The 23,290-nt window shown below is 38.6% G+C and overlaps 1 pseudogene; it reads right to left on the bottom strand.

Moving 5' to 3' along the window:
• Nucleotides 1–21,756, bottom strand: part of LOC149991786 (lysine--tRNA ligase-like) — a 50,677-nt pseudogene extending 28,921 nt beyond the window's left edge.
• Nucleotides 21,757–23,290: the final 1,534 nt, after the last annotated feature.

Below are 23,290 nucleotides of genomic sequence, written 5' to 3'. Positions count from 1 at the left end.
TCTAAGAAACAAAATACACAAAACAAACTCATAGATATAGAGAACAAACTGATGGTTGCAAAGGGGTGGGGGGTGAGGAGGTGGGTAGAAAATGGTAAGAGGATTAAGAAGTATAGACTTCCATTTATAAAATAAGTTATAGGGATGTAATGTACAGCATAGAAAACAAAGTCACATAATATCATAATAACTGTACAATGACAGGTGGATACTATACTTATTATGGTGATCACTTTGTAAGGTATATAAGTATTGAATCACTATCTTGTACATCTGAAACTAATAATATTGTATGTCAACTATAATTAAAAATAAATTTAAAAATCAGTTGTCTATACATCTTGGGGGCTATTTCAACCTATATTTCTTCTAATAATCCATTTGTGTACCCTGGCAGAAATACCACACTGTCTTGATTACTTTGGCTTTATAATAAGGTATATAATAGAGTACTGTTCAGTAATAAAAAGGAATAAACCTTTGATATATATAACAGCATGAATAAATCTTAAATTTGTATTCTGTGTGAAAGAAGCCATACAAAAAAGAATATTTACTGTGTGACTCCATTTATATAAAGTATCTAGAAATTCAAACTAGTACACAGTCGACAGAAAGCAGATCAGTGGTTGCCTGGGCATATGAAGTATAGAGGGCCAAGGGAAGAATGGGTAGGAGGGGTTACAAAGGGGTACAATAGAACTCTTGGAGGTGATACATATGTTCATAAACTTGATTGTGGTCATAATTTTGTGAGTGTGTACACATGTTAAAAGTTATCAAATTGCACATTTTAAATATGTGTAGTCTGTTGTTATTTTTTATAGGTACAATATAATCATATCTCAATAAAGCTGCAAAACCAAAACAAAACAAAAATATTGGAAACAATGCAATGATATATTGGTAGGGGACTGGTTACATAAATTATGGAACATTAATACAGTGGAATATTTCATGGCTGTACAAAGAATGAAGAAAACTCTTTAGATACCATAGAGAAAGTACACCAAGATATAGTGTTAGGTAAAAATGCTAGGTACACAACAGTGTAGAATGTGTACATTTTGTGTAAAAGAGGGGAATAAAAATATCTATTCATATTTGGTGATATAAAGAAATTCTGTTTGGATCTGCAAGGAAGTGGGAGCATTGGTTTCCTGGATAGATATGTGTGGGTTGAAAACTGGGATGGTAGGGGAATGGAATGGAGACTTTCACCATAAAACCTTTTATGGAACAGACTGACAGATCTCAGAGGGGAGGAGAGTGGGGAGAACTGGAGGAGATTAGCCAAAGAACTTATATGCATATATGCACAACCTATGGACACAGACAACAATGTGGTGAAGACTGGGGGTGATGGGGTCTGGGTGAAAGTGGGAAAGCTGGGGATCAAATGGGGGACATCCGTAACAGTGCAAATAAAAATGTTTTCAAAGTTTTTTTGAAGTAATTCAAGACTTACAGTGTTGCAAAAATGTGTACAGAGTCTCATGAACTCTTTGACTAGCTTCCCCAGTGGTGACATCATTCATAACTGTAGCACAATATCAAACCCAGGAAATTGACATTGATATGTTACTGTTAACTAGACTATGGGCCTCATTCAGTTTTCATCAATTTTTACATAAACTCATTTGTATGTGTGTAGTTCTGTGCAATTTTATCCCATGTATAGATTGATGGCCATTGCAAGGTACAGAATTGTTTTATCACCACCAGGGAACCCTTTTGTACAGACCCTCTATATTTGTATCTCCTCCCATGGCTTGCTTTTCAGATGATATGACTGTATTATCTATTTTTAAAACCAAATTTAAATACTTATGGAGAGAAGCAAGCAAGATTTAATGAAAATATTTGTGAGTTGGAAAGTCCTGCATTATATGTTGAAGGGCAGGAGGTGGGAGTGGTAAGTTTTTTGACCATTTAGTAAATGATAATTCTTCATTTATTTGATAAAATATAGTCTTCATTAACTTCCCCCAGGAGACCATGACTGCAAAATTTAGGTCTATTTTCAAGTGAATTTATGCAAATTACAACAAGGGCAGATGAGATTATCATGTATAGATGTGTACAGAACAGAAAGAGTAAGCCTGTTTTTGAAGATTAACCCCATAATTCTAGTGACTCCCCTGGGAGTTTGCCCATGGACAAGCCACCTTTTCCACTTCTCCTAAGGCAGCATTTTTCCTCAGCATTAGTATTTTTCAAATAGTTTATTTGAGGGAAAGACCAGTTGGCTGTGAATCCAGTGTGGTTAATATCTGATTTTCCCTTACTTTTATTTTGACCAGAAAATATGGACTTGATTGAAAAACCCTGTTATATTTGTTCTTTGGTGTTCTGAATCTTTCTTTCACTGTCTCATACAAAGAAGCAATTAATCAATTTAGGTCTCAGTTTTGGCTAAGAAATTCCCTAGAACAATAGCATGAGTGATAGGCCTACAAATTTCTTAACTGCTTAAAACTTCGTAAGGTATATCAATGTCTAATCACTGTGATGAACATCTGAAACTAATATAATATTGTATGTCAACTATAATTAAAAAATAAATTAAAAATAAAACTGGGCCTGGACCTCATAAGAGCTCAACGAATAATAACTGGCAGGTTGTGGAAGCTGCTGCTTCATGAGAATCCAAGGGAGAAACTTCTCATTTCTGTGATCCAGAACAACTCTTTTTCCCCTTGAGCCTCTGGGTCTATTTTTGTCTTCTGGACACTGGGCAGGAAGCTTAACTGATTATATTTCTTTTCTGTGTCCACTTCTAGATAATTGAGAGTCTAAGTTATAGCCTGCCTCTCACCATAGTATTTTTGTATACTATCCTCATTCTTGAGTTCAATCTATCTTTCCTAAGTTCATTTTCCATATATATATATATATATATATATATATATATATATATATATATATATATATACTTTTTCTTGAAATCCCTTGATTTCTGACATGAGGGAGTATAAATAAATAGGCACATCAAGGCATTTATAAAGAGAGACCATGGGCTTTCACCTAAGCATGAATGTGTATTTAAAAGGAGTCCACAGAATTTACTATGCTCTATCACAGGTCTTACTGTGTCAGGGAAGAACAGTTGAGTAAAATGTATTATGAGAGATTTAAAAAAACCTGAAGACATCACTCTCATATAATACATATATAAAATAAAAGTGTTAAAATAAAATCAAGGTATTAACTTTAATTCATTAATTAACTGAGAGAAGACAATGAAATCCAGGGAGAAGTAATAAAAGTACAAATTTATATGGAGTACAGGAATGTTGAAACAAATTGTGAAAGATTGCAAAGTTGGCTTTTTTTGGTGGGGTGGGACTTGTCTCACTAACCAGATGAAATTCAGTGGCATGTCTATAGATGCCTATAGACAAGAATTAGTTGGTGTTTCTATCGGTTATCCACAACTTGGGGACTTGTAGACTAGCTCCATAGAATCAGAATCAGGTAACCTGGAAGAGTGCACTATAGAACAGGGGTTGGCAGTTTAGTCCCAGAATCAAATAAAGCTGCAACCTATTTTTGCATGGCTGTGAGCTTAAAATGGTTGAAAAAAAAACAAACGAAGAATAATAGTTTGTGGTATGTGAAAATTGTATAAAATTCAAATTTCAGTAACTATAAACAAAGCTTTATTAGAATATAACCCATTCATTTATGTATTGTCTGTGGCTGCTTTCACACTACAATGGCAGAGTTGAGTAGTTGCCCCAGAAAACTTATGCTCAGCAAAGCTGAAAATATTTACTATTTGGCTCTTACAAAAAATGTTCTCCGTTCCTTCTCTAGACAATGAATGGTTTTCCATTAAAGCACATTTCCCTCTACAAAATATAAAAATACTATTGTCTCTAACTTTTTTCTTCTGTTCCTCCTTCTCTCCTTTCTTTTCTTCCTTCCTTCATTCCTACAACAAACATTTATGGAATGCCTACTGTGTGCCAATATGCTGATAGAAATATGGGATACAAAGGGGAGAGAATATAGCCCTTCTGTGCTAATGTAGACTTGTGGTCCATAGGGAGAGAAATATTAATAAAATACATACAAATGTGTAATTATGGACTAAGAATTTCCCAGAAGGGAAGGAACAGGGTGTTTTAATAATATGTATGAAAGATCCACCTTTGCGAAGTTGAGGTGGTGGTAAAGGCAGGGAAAGCTTACCTAAACAATTGAAGATGAATCTGACTGATTATTATGTCTGTCTGGGCACTGTGAGTATGTGGGAGTGAGGTAAGAGATAAAGCCTGTTGAGTTTGAGTCTTTATCTTGAGGGCAATAGGTGGCCAGTGAAATGTTTTAAGTAAGAGTGTGGTGATGTGTCAGTTGGACCTACAGATCAGACAATAGATAAAATGGAGGCAGGCGTGAACACAGGATATGAGTTTGGAGGCTACTGTCCAAGCAAGGCCAGGATTTTTGTCTTACAAATCAAAGCTAGGTTTGGCTTTAGGGCTGCATTGAGAAACTATGCTCTTAGCAGTGCCATTGGATCATGAGAGTTCTGGCTTGGAGAGATTTCTTCCACAGGTCTTACTGGAAATCTATAGGGTGGTTTGTTGTAATAATAATAATTTACCTAAAGACACCTTTTCTTTGGAGCTGCAGTGATCTACAGCCTCCTATACACAAACGCTCATGCCCACATCCACCCCCACCCCACCTCCACCACCACCACTGCCACCACCCGTGAGAGCTGAGGGGCTAACCTATGCTTTTCAGATAATTATCTTCACTCCACCTTGGAGGCGTGATTGAAACAGACTTGAAACTTACGACTTCTTTTTCTGCAAAACTGGAAAATTTCTATAGCTTTTAAAAAATACTTTATAATTTCCTATTAATGGTTCTCCAGGCCGCAGGAAATGCTTTATAATAACATCCCTACCTGTCAGGATCTTATATCCTTTAAAAGCCAGTCTTTGCCTTCTAGTAACAACTGTTATGGCTAATCAGATTTCCACAACACTCCCAAACAGTTTCCTCTTTCCGAGGGGCTCTCCTGCCTGGTTCAGGAGCAATTGGTAGATTCCCCATTTGCACTCTTTGCATCTCAGATTGGCTCAGCAATTTTAATCTTTCCTTAGCAAGGTCTGCCTTGGGAGCCAGGTATACACTTAGATTAGTAAAGCCCTCTAGATATGTCTTAGTGATTCACATAGGTTTCTCCTAGGGTAACCAACCACTCTGTTTTGTCAATGACTGTGAAGTGTCATGGGATAGGGGAGTTTCAGTGCTAAAAGTGGGACAGTTGGTCACCCTATTCCCTTTTATCATATAATCACTTTGAGAGGTAAAAAGGTATACGAGGTAATATTTATTTGAGAGAAAATCAAATCAAGGGTCAGACAGTGTGACTTATTTAATGTCACACACAGCATTCTGGGTAGAGCAAATAGGACATAATTTTTGGCTCTATCTATTGAGAAAGCATGAAAACATGATATTCAGGGACACAGGTCCATACCATACCCATGGGCCTGCTTAAGGAAAAGCACTTTCATTTTTATTGTAAATTTAATTAACCTACTTATGATGTCAATATTTCATGGAGAGGGAAAGAGAGATGGAGAGAGATGGGGGGGGAGGGAGGGAGAGAGAGAGAGAGAGAGAGGTTGTCTGAAAAACAGCCCTGTTCTTTATCCTACATATTCTGTCAATAGCTTTCAAAATTGCACCCAGGGAGACTTTAAACACAGAGGTGCATACATCCCATTCCCAAAGACTGCTTTAATTAGTTTGGAGTGAGGCCTGGATAGCTGCAAGGTTGAGAACCTTCCAGGTAATTCAAATAAACAGCCAGAATTGAAAATCATTTTTCTATATCAGTGTTTCTTAAACATTCATGAGCATATAAATCACCTAGGGATTTTTGTAAGATGCAGATTTTGCTTTAGCATGTCTGGGACGGGGCTAACAAGCTCCCAAGAAATGAGCTTGCTAATATGAAATGATTGCATTATTGTGGTGATATATAGCTTGAATTCATACTCATTGCCAAGTGCCTAGGTGATGGATCTAGTCAGGAGCATTGCTTTCTCAGATATATTTAAAGTTATGCGTCCATCCTTTGTGCTCCCTAACCTGAATTTAAAAAATATTCTGCCTTCAAGTTATCGCTGGTAGCTCCAATGTGGTGTCCACTGTTCCTTGGATTCTTATGTATGTAGAGTTGATTCTGCCTCTGCTCCTGGAATCCATGTGGAATTGCATACACTGCTGGGATTCAGCAGGCTGGCTTCCTGTTTGATTGTTTCAGGGTTGGCCTTTTCCTCTTGGGTACCACTGAGATACTCAAGATCCTGGAATTAATGCTTTAACTATCTTATAACTGGAATTTAGGATACAAGAATTTGTGTTCTTGACCTAGAAGGATACCCCTTCCAAAGACAAAATTGGGTGGCATGTTCAGTTCTGTAAACATCTTTTTTCCTGTTCCTGGTTCCATAGAGAACTGACTGTCACTTACTCCTTTACGTGGTCTTTTAGACTAAAGCCATTGGGGGTGTGATTCAGAGCAGTGCTTTTCATTTTCACCGCTCAGCTCCACTTGGGTAAAGGGGTGTAAATCCGAATAAGTCTAAAAAGAGAAGGAATGAATGAGATTGCAATATAATGGAGGTGCAGCTCAGACATTCAGGAGCCCCTCAACTCTAACTGCTCAGAATGAAAAAAGATGTTAAACTAAATAACGTTTAATCACCGTTAAACTAAGTAAAGGTCATTACCATTTCTTGCTTAAGCCTTCTTTTGTAGTACTGAATATGTTAGGCATAGATTTACTAACTTGCCCACCAGTAAACATACAATTTCTATTTGGGTTAATTTCAAGAAGCTCTATAACACTACTTTTTTGTATCATTCCCCCACACCATCATACTCTGCTTTCCATGTGGGACAGGGTCCAGTTTTCTCAAATATTTATTTTTAAAAGATAACAGTGCCCCTGGATAACTTTAATACTAGTTCCCATTCCTGAACTCTGCCAACCATTTCCAGGAAGCATACACACCAGCAACAGCCCTCCACAGTATCTATTTTCCCCTTGGCTGATTCATAGCCAGATGTATATCTTCAGTTGACATTTAATAACACCAGAATGTTCTTATGAGTGGGAGGAGTAGGTGACTGCTTCTGGGGACATGACTCAGAGGACTGGGGAAACCCTCCTTTTACCAAAATAATTTCCTACCTTCTGTCTGATGCCTAAAATTCTTGCAAGACAGCCATCTCCTTTTGGTCAAGGTTCTAGTTCTTGTTAAGTGCTCTGGGAGGGGGAAGCATCTAAACCAGACCTTCTCAAACTTTAACAGGCATATGACTCAACTGGGACATCTTGCTAAACTTTAGATTTGGTTTCCAGTAGGTAGAGGGTGGGGCCCATGAGTCTATATCTTAACAAGCTTCCAGGTGGAGCCAAAGTTGCTGGTGGGTGGACAACACTTTTGAGTGGCAAGGCGGGATCAATGGTTCTCAAACTTGGCTGCACGTCAGAATTTCCTGGAAAGTTTTTACCAATCCAGAAGTCCAGACTGTGCCCCAGAGCAATTAAATGACACTCTCTGGGGGTGGGACCTAGCCATACATATTTTTTAAGGCTTCCCAGGCATTTCCAACATGTAGCCACATTTGAGAACAAATGCTTCAAACCACAGGTTCTCAACCCTAACTGCTGATTAGAATTATCAAGGGAGCTTTTAAAAAAATATCAATGCCTGAATCTGCCTGAGATCAATTAAATCTGAATCTCAGGTATTAGTGCTTTTAAAAAGCAGCCTGAATGATTTTAATGTGTGGTGAAGTTTGAGAACCAATGCTCTGTTAATCAGTCTTTGTAACTTCATGTAGGTAAAATCTCCCGTAGGCAAGATTTGGGTTGGGGGTGGGGGAGGCAAGAGGTAGAAGGTTCATAAAACTGGAGCCACATATGAAGGGCAGGGATGTGAAGAAAGCTGTAAACTGGGAAAGGTGGGGACCTGAGCACTTTGCACACCATACAACTTTGCCCAGCATTACCATGGAGGGTGTTGCCATTGGATGATTTGGTACTGTCTTGTTCGCTAGTTGGTCTAAGTAGTGGGCAGGATACGATGTAAAAGGTGAACCTACCAACTTTTTAAAACTGTTCTCTGGATTAGATGCTTCAGTAAGGGTGACCAATGATCCCAGTTTACTCAGAACTGTCCTGGATTTAGCACTGCAGGTATTATATCCCAAGAAACTCCTCATTGCTGAGCAAACTGAAACAGTCAGTCACCCTAGCCTCACCTTTGCAGCTGAGACCCAGGTTTTAAAGTCTGGTCCCCACAGAGAAGTGGGTGTTTCCTTCTGTCTAGTTAGTTGGAAAAAAACTGGCCTCCTTGAGTTAAGTGTTTTTTGTTCATTGTTGATAACGAGGGCCAGGCATTGTGAAGATGGTGGGGAATTTGAAGAAGCCTGATCCTGGATGCACACTTAAGGACAATTGAATAGTTGCTTTTCATTTTTAAATTTATTTTTTAAAAAAGACTTGTGCTGCCAACACACACATATCACTCTTTGGTTGGTACAACATTGATGTACATAGGCATGGAGGCCAAACAGATTCTGAGGAGATGAGAAAAAATTATGGTCTGTTCCCATGAGCCCCAGCCTGACAGATGAATATAACCTACTCAGAGTATTTTCAAAGTACATGGCTTGAATGCAGATTAATGCCATACAAAATGAATATGCAAATGTTAACAGGACACCAAGTCACAAAGTAAAATGCCACATCAAAGGAGGATGGGGTTAATTGGGAAAGACCTTTTTGAAGTTGTGAATGTCACTTTATGAAATGAGGATAATGTCACATTTCTAAAACAAGAGCCAAACACTAAAACTAAAAACAAAACAACTCAAAGTACTCATTAAAGGAAGGAGATAAAAACGGAATAATTCAATGTCCATGTTCTAGTTTACAGATATAAGAATATAATCTCTGAGGCAATCCACCCTCAGCACAATCAAAGCCTGGTTTTGAAGCTACTTCCATTTCTATGATTAGGCTGCTGGTAGTTGGTTTCCTTGACTTAGAAGCCATCAGGAATTTCCTACTGGAATTAGGACTTTGGGGTAAACTCTAGAGCAGTGGTTCTAACATTTCAGTGTGTATCCAAATCATCTGGGAGACTTGTTAAAGAGAGTTTGAGCTTTACCCCACCAGAGATTCTGATACAGTAGGTTTGATTTGGGGCTGGAGAATCTCCACTCCACTGATGCTTACACTGCGGGTCCAGACACCACACATTGAGGAAGAATGCACTAGAAGAGCATTGTCTTTGAGCAGTTTTATGGACACAGTAATGCAGCACTTTCTAGAGCAGACCTTGCCATTTAGATCACAACTAAATTAGAAGGATATAAAAGGGATGAAAGTTGAAAGTTGAGAAAGCTAGATGCTACCTGGGGAAACATACTGAAAGCATCCTTATTTTTGTTTGTGCCTAAAACTATAGCTATCCACTGAAAATATGGTGTTTCTGGATTTTGTGTATGTGCAGTTAAAGTGAATCCTATAATCGTGGCTTAAAAGTAAGGAACATCCTACTGTTTAGAATAAGAAAATAAATCTTGTTTTCTCATGTGTGATAACAGGGTCACCAAATTCTGTTCTGAACATATACATCAGAATATGTCAAGAAGTCTATTCTCTTCCTTGACAGAGTCATCTTATTGGGTAATGACTGGGACCAATGAATTTCTTAGCAGTTTAACAATGTCAATGAGGTAATGTAATCAGTTGCTCAGGAAACACTGCAAAATGTATTTCAATTAAAACTGTACATTTTGTCCCTAGCTGGTGTGGCTCAGTGGATTGAGCCCCAGCCTGCAAACCAAAAGACTGTGGGTCCGATTCCCAATCAGGTCATATGCCTGCATTGTGGCACAGGTTCCCCAGATGCATTTCTCACACACTGATGTTTCTTTCTCTCTTTCTCCTTCCCTTCCCCTCTCCCCAAAAAGTAAATAAAATATTTTTAAAGCTGTGTATTTTGAATTAATGCAAAATAGAAAGCTCTGTTTACTCTCCTAGGTTAGCTCAACAACAATACCTAAAGTAAATGCTTCTAACTCTTGCAGGAAAAATGTAAGCAAGGTAGTAGACTTTTCAGTCACTGATCCCCATTCATTTTCTCATTTCTTTCTTACCAATGGCATTCTAATTTTGTTCAGGTATCTGCAAGTCATTTACTTGGGAGGTGATCTAAAGAAACTGTGTTAGAGAGTAGAGAAATGAGACAGAGAAGGGGAGAAAGCCAATCAAGGGAACATTATCAAGTGAGTTAGCACTGTGGAGCTCAGTGTGATGGTGATAGAGGGCATGCTGTTGGGAGACAATCCTCCATGCTGTTTGTACACATCTTCCGACAGCTTTTGTCCTGCTTTATGTTTTCCAGGATGTTCACATAACAAATAGCCTTGGGATACAGAAACAGTGTCTCCGTGCAGGGGCAGAGGGCAAATGTGTTTCCTGACCAGGATAACAAAATAATGTCTTTCTCTGGGACAAAGGTTGGGTAGATTTGCCTAACAGCCCCTTATAAGATTGGTGGTTTCTAAGCTTGGGGTCTTTCAGCTATGACACAGAGCCACTTGGACCACTTTACATCACCTCCAAGGATTTGCATGTCAAGGGAAACCAATGAGAACATGAAGCTTATGCTGCCTGTTGTGCAGTAATGAAGTTTTTTGTCTCTGACTCAGAAGACTCTTGTCTTCTGCTAGCATCCATGGAACTGTAGCAGGTTAACCTGCTAGTGTGCAGCTGGGGTAAAATCTGACTCTTCACAGTCGTTGACAGATGTCTCAGACTTATCTCTCCTGAGGGATGATAAAGTTGGGGTATATAACAATCCTCGGTCATTGGTTGAAGGTTGCTCTCAGGAGGCATCAAATCTCCAACATGTCCAGCTTTCCGTATAAACAAATTGAGTGACCTTCTGCAACTTTGGAGAAAGCCCCAGACAAAGAGATGTAGATGTTGCCATTTAGAATTGGCTGCTGCACACTACAGTGCTAAGGCCTGAAATATATAGGTAGGGCACAAAAAGAGTCTGCTATACCTCCCCTGGTGTCCACATACCTCAATTTAGAGACCACCAGTGCATAGTACAAGAGGCATAAGTTATAAGATGAAGTCATAAGAGGTAAGGGGCACCAGATAATGAAAGGTTTTTGAAGCCATGTTAAATAATTTGAATGCAATGGGGAACCATTGGTTTTTAAAAGTAGGGTAACTATTATATTGTATGTTAACTGTAGTTGAAAATAAAAACAATAAAGTAGGGTAGCTACTATTTATTGAGCACCTACTATGTATTAGGCATCATGCTAGGAACTTTAAATATATGTATTAATTTAAGTATTAATCTTCATAGTATGATTTTCATGATTTTACATATAAGAAACAATTTAAGACAGTTTAAGAAACTTGCTCAAAATTAAATACTAATATTAATTTTTCCATTTATTTAAAAAGTGAATGTGCCAGCCCTCAAGCCTAGCTGTTTTTGGTCTGAAGCAAATGGTCTTTTCACTATACCATAACTACCTCTTTTCTTCAAATATTCTCCACATATGAAGAAATAAGATACAATTTGTTCACTGTGAAATGATTCATCTTAGGATTTGTGATTTTTCATTTTATTTTTAAATAAGGGAAAGCTTTTTTCTTCATTAAGCTGGTATATATAGATAAGTGCTATATTAAATAAAAAATGACAATTTATTTTTTATTTAATATAAACAATACTAAGCTAAAGCCAAAACCAATTTGTGGATCAATAAGTTTCCTTAATTCAAGTTCAAATATTCAACTATTATGTTTGTGAGAATCATTCCAATCCAAGTTACCTTTTTATATTTAAAAGAATCTAGAAATATAATGAATATTTAAATAGAAAACTCCAAATGTGTCAGTTTTCTTTGTTTATCTAAGTAAATCCTGTGTTTTTATTGCCATTTAGCCATATCCTATTTATATAATACATGATTATGTCCCAAGAGCAATATCCATTTATGTTGTTAATGGCTCATAAATAAATTTCCTCTCTACTCCTAAACACCAGAAGAACCATTTGAGATTAAATCTGCCATGAGTTATCCTTGCTCCCATGTGAGGATATTGAGAAATGTTGGCAAAAGAATAATCCAGTTATTTTTGAGCTAAATATGGAGATAAAAGTAAATAGTCTCTCCATTTTGAAAGCTACCTAGGTGTCGAATTTTTTCTAAACATTTCCCAAAGTTATTTAAAAACAACGTGGAAATTCAAATGAAAAAATTCTCTATATAAATATTCTTAGTGTAGGGATTTTGGATTTCTTAATGAAAGCCTTCTAGATTACAAAGCATTTCTTGGAGTGTTTTCCTCTCTATGCTTTTTGTAGGGTGACTAAGTACTAGGGTTACATTGAAAAGGAGCACTAAGGATAAAATTCAAGCTTTATAATGAAGCCAGCACTGAAGTTATCTGTTCAACTACATACTTTTGCAAAGTCACATTTTTGTTATACCTAACAAATGATAATATGCATGGGCTCTATTAGTTTAGGAAAATTGATCTATTTTATAATGAAGTATAAAGGCATATATTTATGGGAGATTCCAGAGTTCCTCTAATGAATATATTTACAGTAAGCAGGAAGTAAAGTTTGCCTTAAAAATCAGTTCTCAAAATGTCTGTATCTGGTTTGTCATTTCTAACTTTGTTGAGGTAGGGGCCTGGAAGTGATAGAGCTGACAGGAATTAAACATGTATATTTCATCACTTAATTTAAAAATTACTTAGAAATGCCTATGGAATTTGGTTAAAATCTACATCTGCAAGTGAAAATCATGTTGTGAAATGAAGGAATGTACTGTGTCAAAACTTCCTCAGAAAACTATTCCTGCCTCCAAGAATACCATTTATCTTAGACTTCCTAGATTCTATAAAGAAAATAGAATGGGTACTTGGGAGCCTGAGGTTAATTCTCCAGACATTGGGATTATTATCTCCTTCCCTCAAGGGAGGGTAGCTAAGGCTGCCTTTCATCTATTGGGCCAGCTGTTCTGGGCAGCTGGGAAGTTGTCTGAGATAGGGAAGAGTTGAAGGATAAATGTGTGACTCTGTGACCTAGGGCATGTTTGAGGAAGGAGGGCCATTAACTAAGGATACAAGGTGGGGCCACATGAAGAATATTCTAGGTGACATCTTGGGACTCTTGGCTTAAATGCCTGAGAGAGAGAACTATAAATTCAAAAGAGGTGGAATTACCTAGGGCTTGCTGGCCAGAGTAGCCCTGCTTTCAGAGGAGGAGTTCTTCTACTTGAGGCATAAAGAGTTAGGAGAGCAGGAAGAAAATGAAAGAATAGGTAGTCAGCAAAAGGGACTGTCACTCCAAGGAGGAGAGAGTAGATTTGGCCAGCAGTGCCTGGTCAAGACTCATTTAAGTGATTGGAGCTGTGGAGACTCTCCAGATTATTCTTGGCTGCATACCTATGCTTCACATCCACATATACAACTGCCCAATCCCTCAGAATTCTGAAATTCAATGTTTCCAGAAATGAACATGTTGCCCAAATTAACTTTTCATTCTTTACTCTCCAGCTCGGTTGGTGGCTGGCTCAGCTATCTGCTCAATTAGCCTGTCGGTCAATCCTCACATCCAATCAGACAAACTCCTTAATCTTTCCATCCCACATATTCATGCCTGCTATCGCAGCCTTGGTTCAGGCCCTTTTCTTTCTCTAAACTCTACACAGTGATCAAATTGTTGGATAAAAATTACAAATTTGGCTATATCACTCCACTGTTAAAAAGTCAGTGGCCTTCCCATTACTTCTTTTGGGGTATAGAGCATGCTCCTTTGCATGACAAAGTAGTGTGCTGGTAAACCAGTTCTATTTTTAAGAAGGCCCTAATGTGTAGTGTTTGCAAATTTTCATAGTTTAAATACTCCCACAAAGACCAATTTCAAGCTACTGCATTTTAACAGCCAGGTCATAAAAATTCTGAATATTTAACAAGTGGCTTCTCACTGGCTCCAGTACACCATGCGCATCAAGCCCTTGAACATGTGGTGCCTGTGCACTTGTCACTGGCCAGTCCTTTCCTCAGGCTTTATGCTCTAGGGTGCAGTTGTAGCAACCTGCATATTCCAGACTATTTTTTACCTGCATCCTTCTGTTCATGCTGTCTGAAATTCTTTCTATAGCACTCCCTTTTCACCCTCTCTTAGGGTAAATCTATTACCCTTTTCATTTTGCTAAATTCTTCCATCCCTTCAGGGCCTGGCTTAGTTGAACCTTCCAAAAAGATTCTGTCCTTTCTCTGTCAATTTGTAATTGAAGTATAATTTACATACAGCATTATATTAGTTTCAAATGTGCAACATAATGATTCGGTATTTGTATACGTTGTGAAGTGATCACCACTAGTCTACTTAGTATCCATAACCATACAAAGTTACAATTTTTTTCTTGTGATGTACTCTCCCTGTCTTAATTGGGGTACCCCAGAAATAGACCCTGAGATGAGGATTCATATCATGTATTAGTAGTTACCAGGGAAAAACTAATACGGGAGTGGGGAAGAGGGACTGAGAGGGAAAGAAGGACAAGCAAGGATGTGATATCGCCATGGAGAGTACCTTTGGCCCCGTCCCGTGAGGGCTTTTGGAGACATACATAAACATTATCTTGTTGAGGGGCAAAGGGGCTGGTGTACTTACATCCTCACACCTGTCAGTCATAAAGCTCCCTCTGAGGAAGTAACTTCCCAGACACTTCAGCTCTCTGCGCATGTATGCAGACAAAGTGGGCTCCTACAGCCTGAGAGCTGTCCTCCAATGAAGAGGCATAGTGCTGGCTCCTGGGAATGAAAGTAGCCTGAAGGCCTGAAGCTAATGTGCACAAAAATGGCACAGGGATCCTAGCAGATACTGACCAGCACTTGTCATATCCCCTGCTCTCCAAAACACACATGTATGTACATGGGGATACACACACACATACATCCCTCAGGCAGGTTTGGGCTCCCCTCCTCAGTACTTCTATAATATACAGGCTATATCATCATCATTTCAGTTACTCCATGTTTTAAATCATTACTGGATGTATAAATGTCCTTCATTTTACTGTGACCACCTTGAATATATGAATCATTTATTTTTGCAGTACAGTGCCATGCACATGACAGGCATCCAATACATATATATAGATTAAAAGAACAAGGGAGGGGACAATGATAGGGTTGGAGTTGGGGAAGGAACATGGGTGGAGCAGAGTCTCAGAAAGGCTAGATGGGAAGTTAAGGCACATAAATATTTGAGTAACAACACCTTGGTGTTAAAGTTTTTCCCCACCCCCAATGTTTGGTGTGGCCTCAAAGATAGCATTAACACAAAATAAACTTGGCAAAACTGAAAAATGGTTCTCCAAGATCCCTGGGGATTCAATTTCTGCTATTTTTTCTTTCAAGAAGTATTCTAAATTATCAAGGACAATTAGAAATTATGTGTAAAATGTTGGCATTATAAAAGAACATTTGCTTGGCCTCTAAACCAGAGGTGAGACTAGCCTTGAATGCATTGTTCATGGGGATTTCCCTGAAGTCTGATTAGCATCTAAAGTACTTCAAACTGCACCTTGACTTGACTGCTCACAACATGTAATTATGGATTATTATTGTACTAGCATAACTAATCTGACAAGTAATGCTGGGAGTAAACATGAAATGGGAAGTATACCATTTGGCCAATATATGCTGTGAAGTTCACTTTTGCATCGCTATTAGGACTATCTGTGTGTGTCAAACAAAACCTTATGAAGATGATGGATATTAGGAAACTAATGACAGAGTAGTATTTTTCCTCCTCCCCTCTCAAATTAATAGTTGAATGCAATTGGTTAAGTTACAAGATTCATGAGGGAAACCAATTTCTAATTACCATTGTTAAGAAACCATTCACCCTCTGCTCTCAAACACTGGGATTTTTTTTTTTTTTTTTCTTGCCAATCTGTCTTCTTGGAATTCAAGGCATTTGAACCCACAGGGTGTAAGTGGTAGTTGAGTGGAGTGAAATTTGAGGATAACAAAAGGAGGTATGGTAATTATCTAAGAGAAAATTATAAGTATCCTAACAAGAAAAGACTAAAACATATGAAAGGAGAAATCTAAGGTTATACCTAAATTACAGCACTTTAAATAATTAAAAAATAATCCTACCTTTTGTAAAAATCAATCGTCTCCCTTATCCCCAAGAATTCAGGGTTGAAACTTTGAGGTCATCTATCTCTTTTGGCATCTTAGCTGGTGTGTATTGACATGGATTTGAGGGGATTTAGGGGGACATCCTTGTGGTGGGTCTGGAAGATGGTTTGATCTTTAAAGAGTACACAGTCAACTTCAACTTCCTTACAAAAGGGTTAGAAACCTATTGGTTGGACAGATATTAAACCAGAGATTTGAATGTGGGTTGGAGGAAGGAACAGGAAGAAGGGAAAAAAAGGCAGGAACAGAGATAGGATGTTGGCAGCAAAATATCTATTTCGCTGTTTTGATAAGGCCGGGTTCTGAGTACTATCCACCTTTGCTTGTGCTCTTCAAGATCACATTTCTCTATCCTTTCAAATGCACCAACCTGTCCAGAGATGTTAGATTAATTTATCTCCATACTTCTTTCAACCTCTTTATCATTTCACTCCCATGTTAAATCTATCTGATTTCCCCCTGGTTCTTTAGCTGAGCCTACCAATCAGGCACTGGATAATAAAAATCAAAGCAGTTCTTTTAATCTAGAATGACTACCCACCCACCCCATCCCAAGACAATTCCCTAATTAGTTACTTATTGAGATCTCACCACCTCTGGTCCCAGGTACCTGGTAAGGCATCATTCTCCTCTCCTCTGTTGCAGTTTTGTGCCCTGTGTTTCCTCTGACATTTGTATTTTGGCACCCTGTTTCCAGTTTCAGTTTTGCTTACTCTTAGCCTCAGAAGTGCTCCCTGTTGCATGCTCTAGCCCCCATCCCTGCATCTTGAAGGAAAGGAAGGAAAATATATTCCTGTCTAATTCCTACTGTAAATCTGGGAGTTAATTATGTCAAAAGAGCCATGTGACATTTCAGTGAAAGACTGGAAGCATGAAAAGAAAGGGTGTGGTGTTCCATGGTTGGTTGAAATAACCATCTTCATAATTAGAGCCACTTTCCTTATAGTACCTGCCTTTTGACCTCAGTACAGGGTATATTAGCTTTTATAAACTGCTGTTGCCGGACTTGTTTTCCCTGTTCACTAAAAATGTCATTTTCCAGCTTAGTATTTGTAGCCCTGTTGAGTTTTTTACTTCTCAATCTGTTTCCCATTAAGAACCTGATGAAAATTACCTCCTTAAGAGAGAAGATCTCGGGAAGTACTTCTTAAACTTGGAAACCTACACAGATTACCCGGGGGTCTCATTAAAATACAGATTCTGATTCTGTAGGCCTGGGGTGGCACCTGAGATTCTGTATTTCCAACAAGCCTCCAGATGCTGCTGCTGCTGGTCTAGGAACCACAATTTAAGTAGATGTCAGAGGCCATGCTTAATGAACAATAATGAAGCTAAGGGAGGTTGGGTTTAAGACCAAGATTTTTCCACAAGCATTTATACTACATGTACCTCATTTTGGAAAGTATCTGGTGGAACTCTGGAGCACAGGCTGATAATGGCCAACTGGAAAATTTCCTTATGCATCTTCTCAGAGAACTCTTCTGATGGTTCTGAAAAAGAGGAAGGAAGTTCAGACTTGATCCGAAAACATTTCTGTCTGCAGGAATATTTCAGGTTGATGTTGCCTGGAGAGTTAGAGCTGAACTAGTAACTTCCTCAGGGCATTTGTCCAGGTGTTTTAGGTCTGGGACCTCAAGAGACAACGAAGTAATCAGCAACAGTGAAAGGTTCCTAAATGCAGCATTCTTTCAAAGTGCAAGTGCATTCATATATAATTAGAATTGGTGGCAAACAAGTCAGTGACCATTTCTCATCTCCTCTTTTATTGAGATAACGTTGGTTTTTAACATTATATAAGTTTCAGGTGTGCAACATTGTAATTCAACATCTGTATATACTACATTGTGCTCACCACCAAAAGTCTAGTTTCCATCTGTCACCGTACAATTGACCTTCACCCATTTTGCCTTCCCTCTATCTCCCTTCTGCCTGGTATCCACCAACCCATTATCTACCTCTATGGGTTTGTTTTTGTTTTGTTCATTCTTTTGTTTTGTTTTATATTTTATTTATGAGTGAAATCACATGGTATCGGTCTTTCTTCATTTGACTGATTTTGCTTTGTATAAAGAATGCACAATAGCTGTTACGAAAAAACTCAAGAAAATTCAGAAAGGCAATTCAATGAGCTCAAAAATAAAATTAATTAACAGGAGGAATACTTAACCAAAGAGATTAAAACTCTTAAATAAAAATTTATCTCCTATTTTTGACCATTCATTTCCCTCCTTGAGATACTTCTTTTGATTTCAGTTATTGATGTTTTATCACAGATATTTTCAAAGTCACTGCAGAGAACCTAGTAAATCCTACCTTATTCTAGCAGTAAAATTAGCCTTAGGCATGGTAACTATCTTTGTAACTCCCTACCTGCTGCATATCTAGGTAATATAAGCAATGGACACATCAGAAGACAGGATATGACCCAGAGGTGCCCACTGTGACCACTTGTCATGACATTGCCTTATAATCAGTTGTCTCTATGAGGCAAAATTATATCATACAGTCCCAAAGTGGAACCTCTTCCCTTTTTCCTACCTCATTCATCACTGTTACAAAGGTGCCTCATAATGGAATTAAATGAGAAAAATCTCTTTAGGTTATGCATAGCAGAAGTGCAAGTCAGAAACTTGGAGTTTCAGGGAATTTTCTGACCTTTCAAATTTGTATGGGGTGATTTAATTCGTTGACCTCCTCCCGTCCCTCCAGGCTGCTTTATCTGTTTTTCTCCCCATGCTTTAAGCAGAAAATGGAGGCAATATGGACCCACAAACATTTAGTTTATTATTTTCCATGACTACAGCTAAAGTCAGTGGGAGATACCACAGGTGGGCACTACCCAAGTAATTCCCAAGGAAACACCCTGTTTAACCCAGATTCTTACTCTTATGAATTCATTTTTCCTCTGAGATACAAAGCCTCCCAAAGCTTCTACTGAGATCACTGTTCCATGCCTAATTGCTATTTAATCATTTGCATGTGGCAATTCTATTATATTAGTACCATGAGTAGGTCTCAGGGCAACCAGGAGTGGGTCCATCTTTGATGAGGTCTCAGGTTTACTTGCTTAGTCTCCAGCTGAGCTCTTGGCTCATTTCATTGTTATGGCCTCAACAATGCTATCTTTCTGTAGCATTACAGTCGCTTTTTCTAGATCCCTCTGACACATTTCCCTCCAGAGCTACTTTATTCATACTAATTAATCTTGATAAGTTTTCCTCCTTTAATATACTAAACTCCTTGCCAGATCTACACTCAATAACATACATTTGGAATCCATCTTGGACTTTTGGACCAAATGCCATTCCTTGTAGGTGAATGGGGGGCCATCTAGCCTCACATCTCTGCAACTCAGAAAGCATCCATGATTCTGACTACTGAGTATGTGACCTTCTTGAAGAAAGGGTCTGTATCCTACTTCTTATCTGTCCACTGTAGTACATCAGCCCCAGTGACTTGTTTTTGTTCCCCAAATTAAAATGGCTTTATTATTTATTTCTCATTATAAAAACAATCCACACTCAGTTAAAAATGTCCAAACAGTACAGATTAGTATACTGAAGTAAGGAAATAAGTACCTTAAATTTCACCACTTGGAGATCAATCCTGTTCAAAATCTTCCCGACCCTTTTCCATACAGACACACAACTTTATGCAATTGGAATACACTCCTTTGGCCAAATAATATATTGTTAACACTTCAGCAAGCACAGATATTGAAACGGGTATTAGTTTATTTGCATTGAATTGAATTGCAATATGAACAGAAAAGCCTAAGGCTGTTTATAATTCCTATACCTGCACCTAAGTTTTCTAGCTACACCCCCATTTCTTTCAGCTCCTCTCCCTCCTCTCATTTTTCTAGCTACACCCCCATTTCTTTCTCTTCACTCCTCTCCCTCCTCTCTAATCAGGCCCCTCAGCAGCCTTGAGGGGGCCGTCTTGGCTGCTACACTTGCCAGGGGAAGGAAGAGAAGGAAGGAAGTGCAGGTGGTCAGGCAGCGGGAGGCACGTTCCATGCTGTCACTTCCAGGAGAATTGGCCCTCTTTACTTCTGCCAGGTGGGAGTTGAAGTGACGTCAATCTCCATTTTTATACTGTCTTCTTATTTTTTCTAGTCCCTCCACCCTTTGCCTCCTTCCTGGGCAGCAGAAGGGAGGTATCTACAGAGCACTATCTGCATGATTGTCAAGCTCCTCAGGCAGTTCTGATTTAGGGGGTGCACAGCTACTCATTGCAGACCAGGTGCAGCTTATGGCTGAATAGGAATCACCTGGGGACATGGTTAATAATACAAACCCCCTGCACCTCATTCCAGGAGATTCTGATTCTGTACAGCTGGGATGTGACCCAAGACTTTGTGAGGTTTTTTGGTTTGTTTTTGTTTTTGTTTTAACAAGGTCCCTAAATGATCCTCATGAGCAGCCAGGTTAGCCCATGCTCTACTCCCTGGCTAGTCAAAGTGTGGTCCATTGGCCAGCATCAGCAGCATCATCACCACCTGGGAGCTTGTTAGAAATGCAGAATCTCAGGCCTTACTGTAGAATCAGAGCCTGTATTTTAAACAAAAGGCCTAGATGATTCATATTGCACATTAAAGTTTGAGAAGCACTGCTCTACTCCAGTGCCATAAAATTGGAAAATTCTTTGTGAGGTTAAACTAAAATACTGTAACTTACTTGATTTCTGCCTATTGATCTGTTGGTGGGATTTCACAAAACATACCTACAACTTATGGCAGCATTTTCCTGAAAGAGAGGTGATAATAGACAGTGCAGTTAATTCCAAATTAAAGTAAACTCCAGCATTTTGAGCCTTGGCCTGTCTTTAATTTTATGCATGAAATCATGAAAGAAATCGAGATTTGCATTAATATTTTAGATTAATGGTTAAGATTGGATCATATTGTTCTCTTCAGGATAATTTAACCTCTCAGCTCTTAAATAACAAAGCTCTTAGTAAAAAATTCAAGTGGCCCTAGGTTATGTTCGCGCCAGCTTATGCACTGCCAATGTCCAGCCAATAATAACTGCACTTCAGGAGAACAACAACAGCAATTCAACATTCATTTTAATCAATGACCTCATACCCCCCACCAGCTCCTCTGGAGCCATCATTTAGGGAAATCTTTGGCTATGTTGCTTATGAAAACCTTTTGACTAGAATTGTTATTCACCTAGATTTGTCCCAGAAAATTTATCCTTTAGTGTTAGCATGTTGAGCATTCAAATTATTGTTTCATAAAGATACTATAAAGAAATTCTCTTTCTCCCACGTACAGAAGGTCATGCAATTATTTCTCCATTTATTTAGTTTAGATGCAGGGTAAAACCTAAGTAAAGTTTTTCATGATAAACTGATCTTCAGGGCCTCATACCTTTCAATTCCAGTTTTCTTTTCTCCTCAGGGACACCTTTCTTTTCTATACAGTTCTTAAAGCCCATAACTTCTTTGTGCCTTCTTGCTTGTTTCAAAACTCACTGTTGGATAATTTCCCAAACCTTTGCAACACTGCATCTGTTAGGGGTGGAAACCCAGTAGGGTGCCCCAAACCTGAGAGGGGATAGGCTTATTATGGTGCCAGTACAGTGGCTATGTGAGGCCATCAAGAAATTAGGCTTCTTTTATCTTCCCGCTATGCCATTTGTAACATGTAGCTTTTGTCCTTGGGTTTGCAAGATGGCTGCTGAGCCTCCATGAATTGTATCCATATTTTGTGAAGAAAGAATGCAAAGGGGAAAGGACTATTGTTTCCAGGAGTCTATCCTTTTAAATAAACTTTCTGGGCAGCCCCTCCTAATAATTTCCACTTACATTTCAGAAGACAAAGCTGGGTCACATTGCTACCCCTGACCCCCAAATTGGATTTCTGTAATCAGAAAAATAAGAGGAAAAATTGATATTAGGTAAGCAGTTAGCAAGACTTGCCACTAACACTCAGTTTAAGTAACTCATAAGACATTTGTATTTTAAAGGAGGACAAAGCCTTAAGCCAAATAGAATAGAACTTCAGATGTTAGCTACTGTGTACTTAGTCTTTGTGTCTAGAGATGAGGAATTTCTGTTGCCTTTCAGCTCTCTCTCTGCAGGATACATGCCTGCTGTGTCAGGGTGTAGGTTAGAGTCTGCTAAGATAAGAAACCACAGACTGTGAAACTTAGGTCCCCTTTGGTTCAGCCTCAGGTGTGCCCCGCTCTGCTCAGGGAAGTGTTGTTCCTAATTGAACTGTCTAAAACAGAAAGATCCTCCAAATCCCTGCTTTTATTTTGAGAAGGTGTTAGGATTATTATTTTGAATTGTGTTTTCTATGGTCAGTTAATTGTTTTTATCTGATTGAAATTCTAACGCAATACCATACCTGCTTCATTTTTTAAAATGCTGTATATTTGAGAACAATCTGATGGGTACCACACGGGAGGGCGGTTGAAGGACTGATGGAAAAGGTGAAGGGATTGAGAAGTACATATTGGTAGTTGCAAAACAATCACAAGGAAATATAGTCATTAATAGTATAATAACTATGTATGCTGCCAGGTGGGTACTGGAAATATCGAGGGGAACACTTTGTGAAGTATCTGACTGTCTTACCACTATGCTGCACACCTGAAACCAATACAAAATAATATTGAATGTAAACTGTAATTGAAAATAATGTCATATATTTAAAGAGCTAATACATTAAAGTGGGGTGGGGTGGGGGTCAGGGGTGGAGGGATTGAGCAAAAAGGAAAAAGGACTCATGGGCATGGACAACAGTGTGGTGACTGGCGGGGGAGGTGTAAGGGGACTAAACGGTAATGGAAAAATATACAATAAAGATTAAATTAAAAATAAATTCTTACTAAATCTCAATGATTATTAAGGATGCTCTGCCCTTTCTGTCTTTATGGGCCCTTGATCTGGCACCTAAGTTCTTTCTGGGGGAGAAGAACCTGGATGAGAAAAGGGCAGATGCCATCCTAGCCTCATGCTTAGGTT

The sequence above is a fragment of the Furipterus horrens genome, unplaced genomic scaffold, assembly GCF_987537825.1.
Source record: "Furipterus horrens unplaced genomic scaffold, mFurHor1.1.pri manual_scaffold_17, whole genome shotgun sequence".
Classification (NCBI taxonomy): domain Eukaryota; kingdom Metazoa; phylum Chordata; class Mammalia; order Chiroptera; family Furipteridae; genus Furipterus; species Furipterus horrens.
The sequence above is the reverse complement of the archived record's forward strand: the minus strand, read 5'-3'. Positions and strand labels throughout refer to the sequence as shown.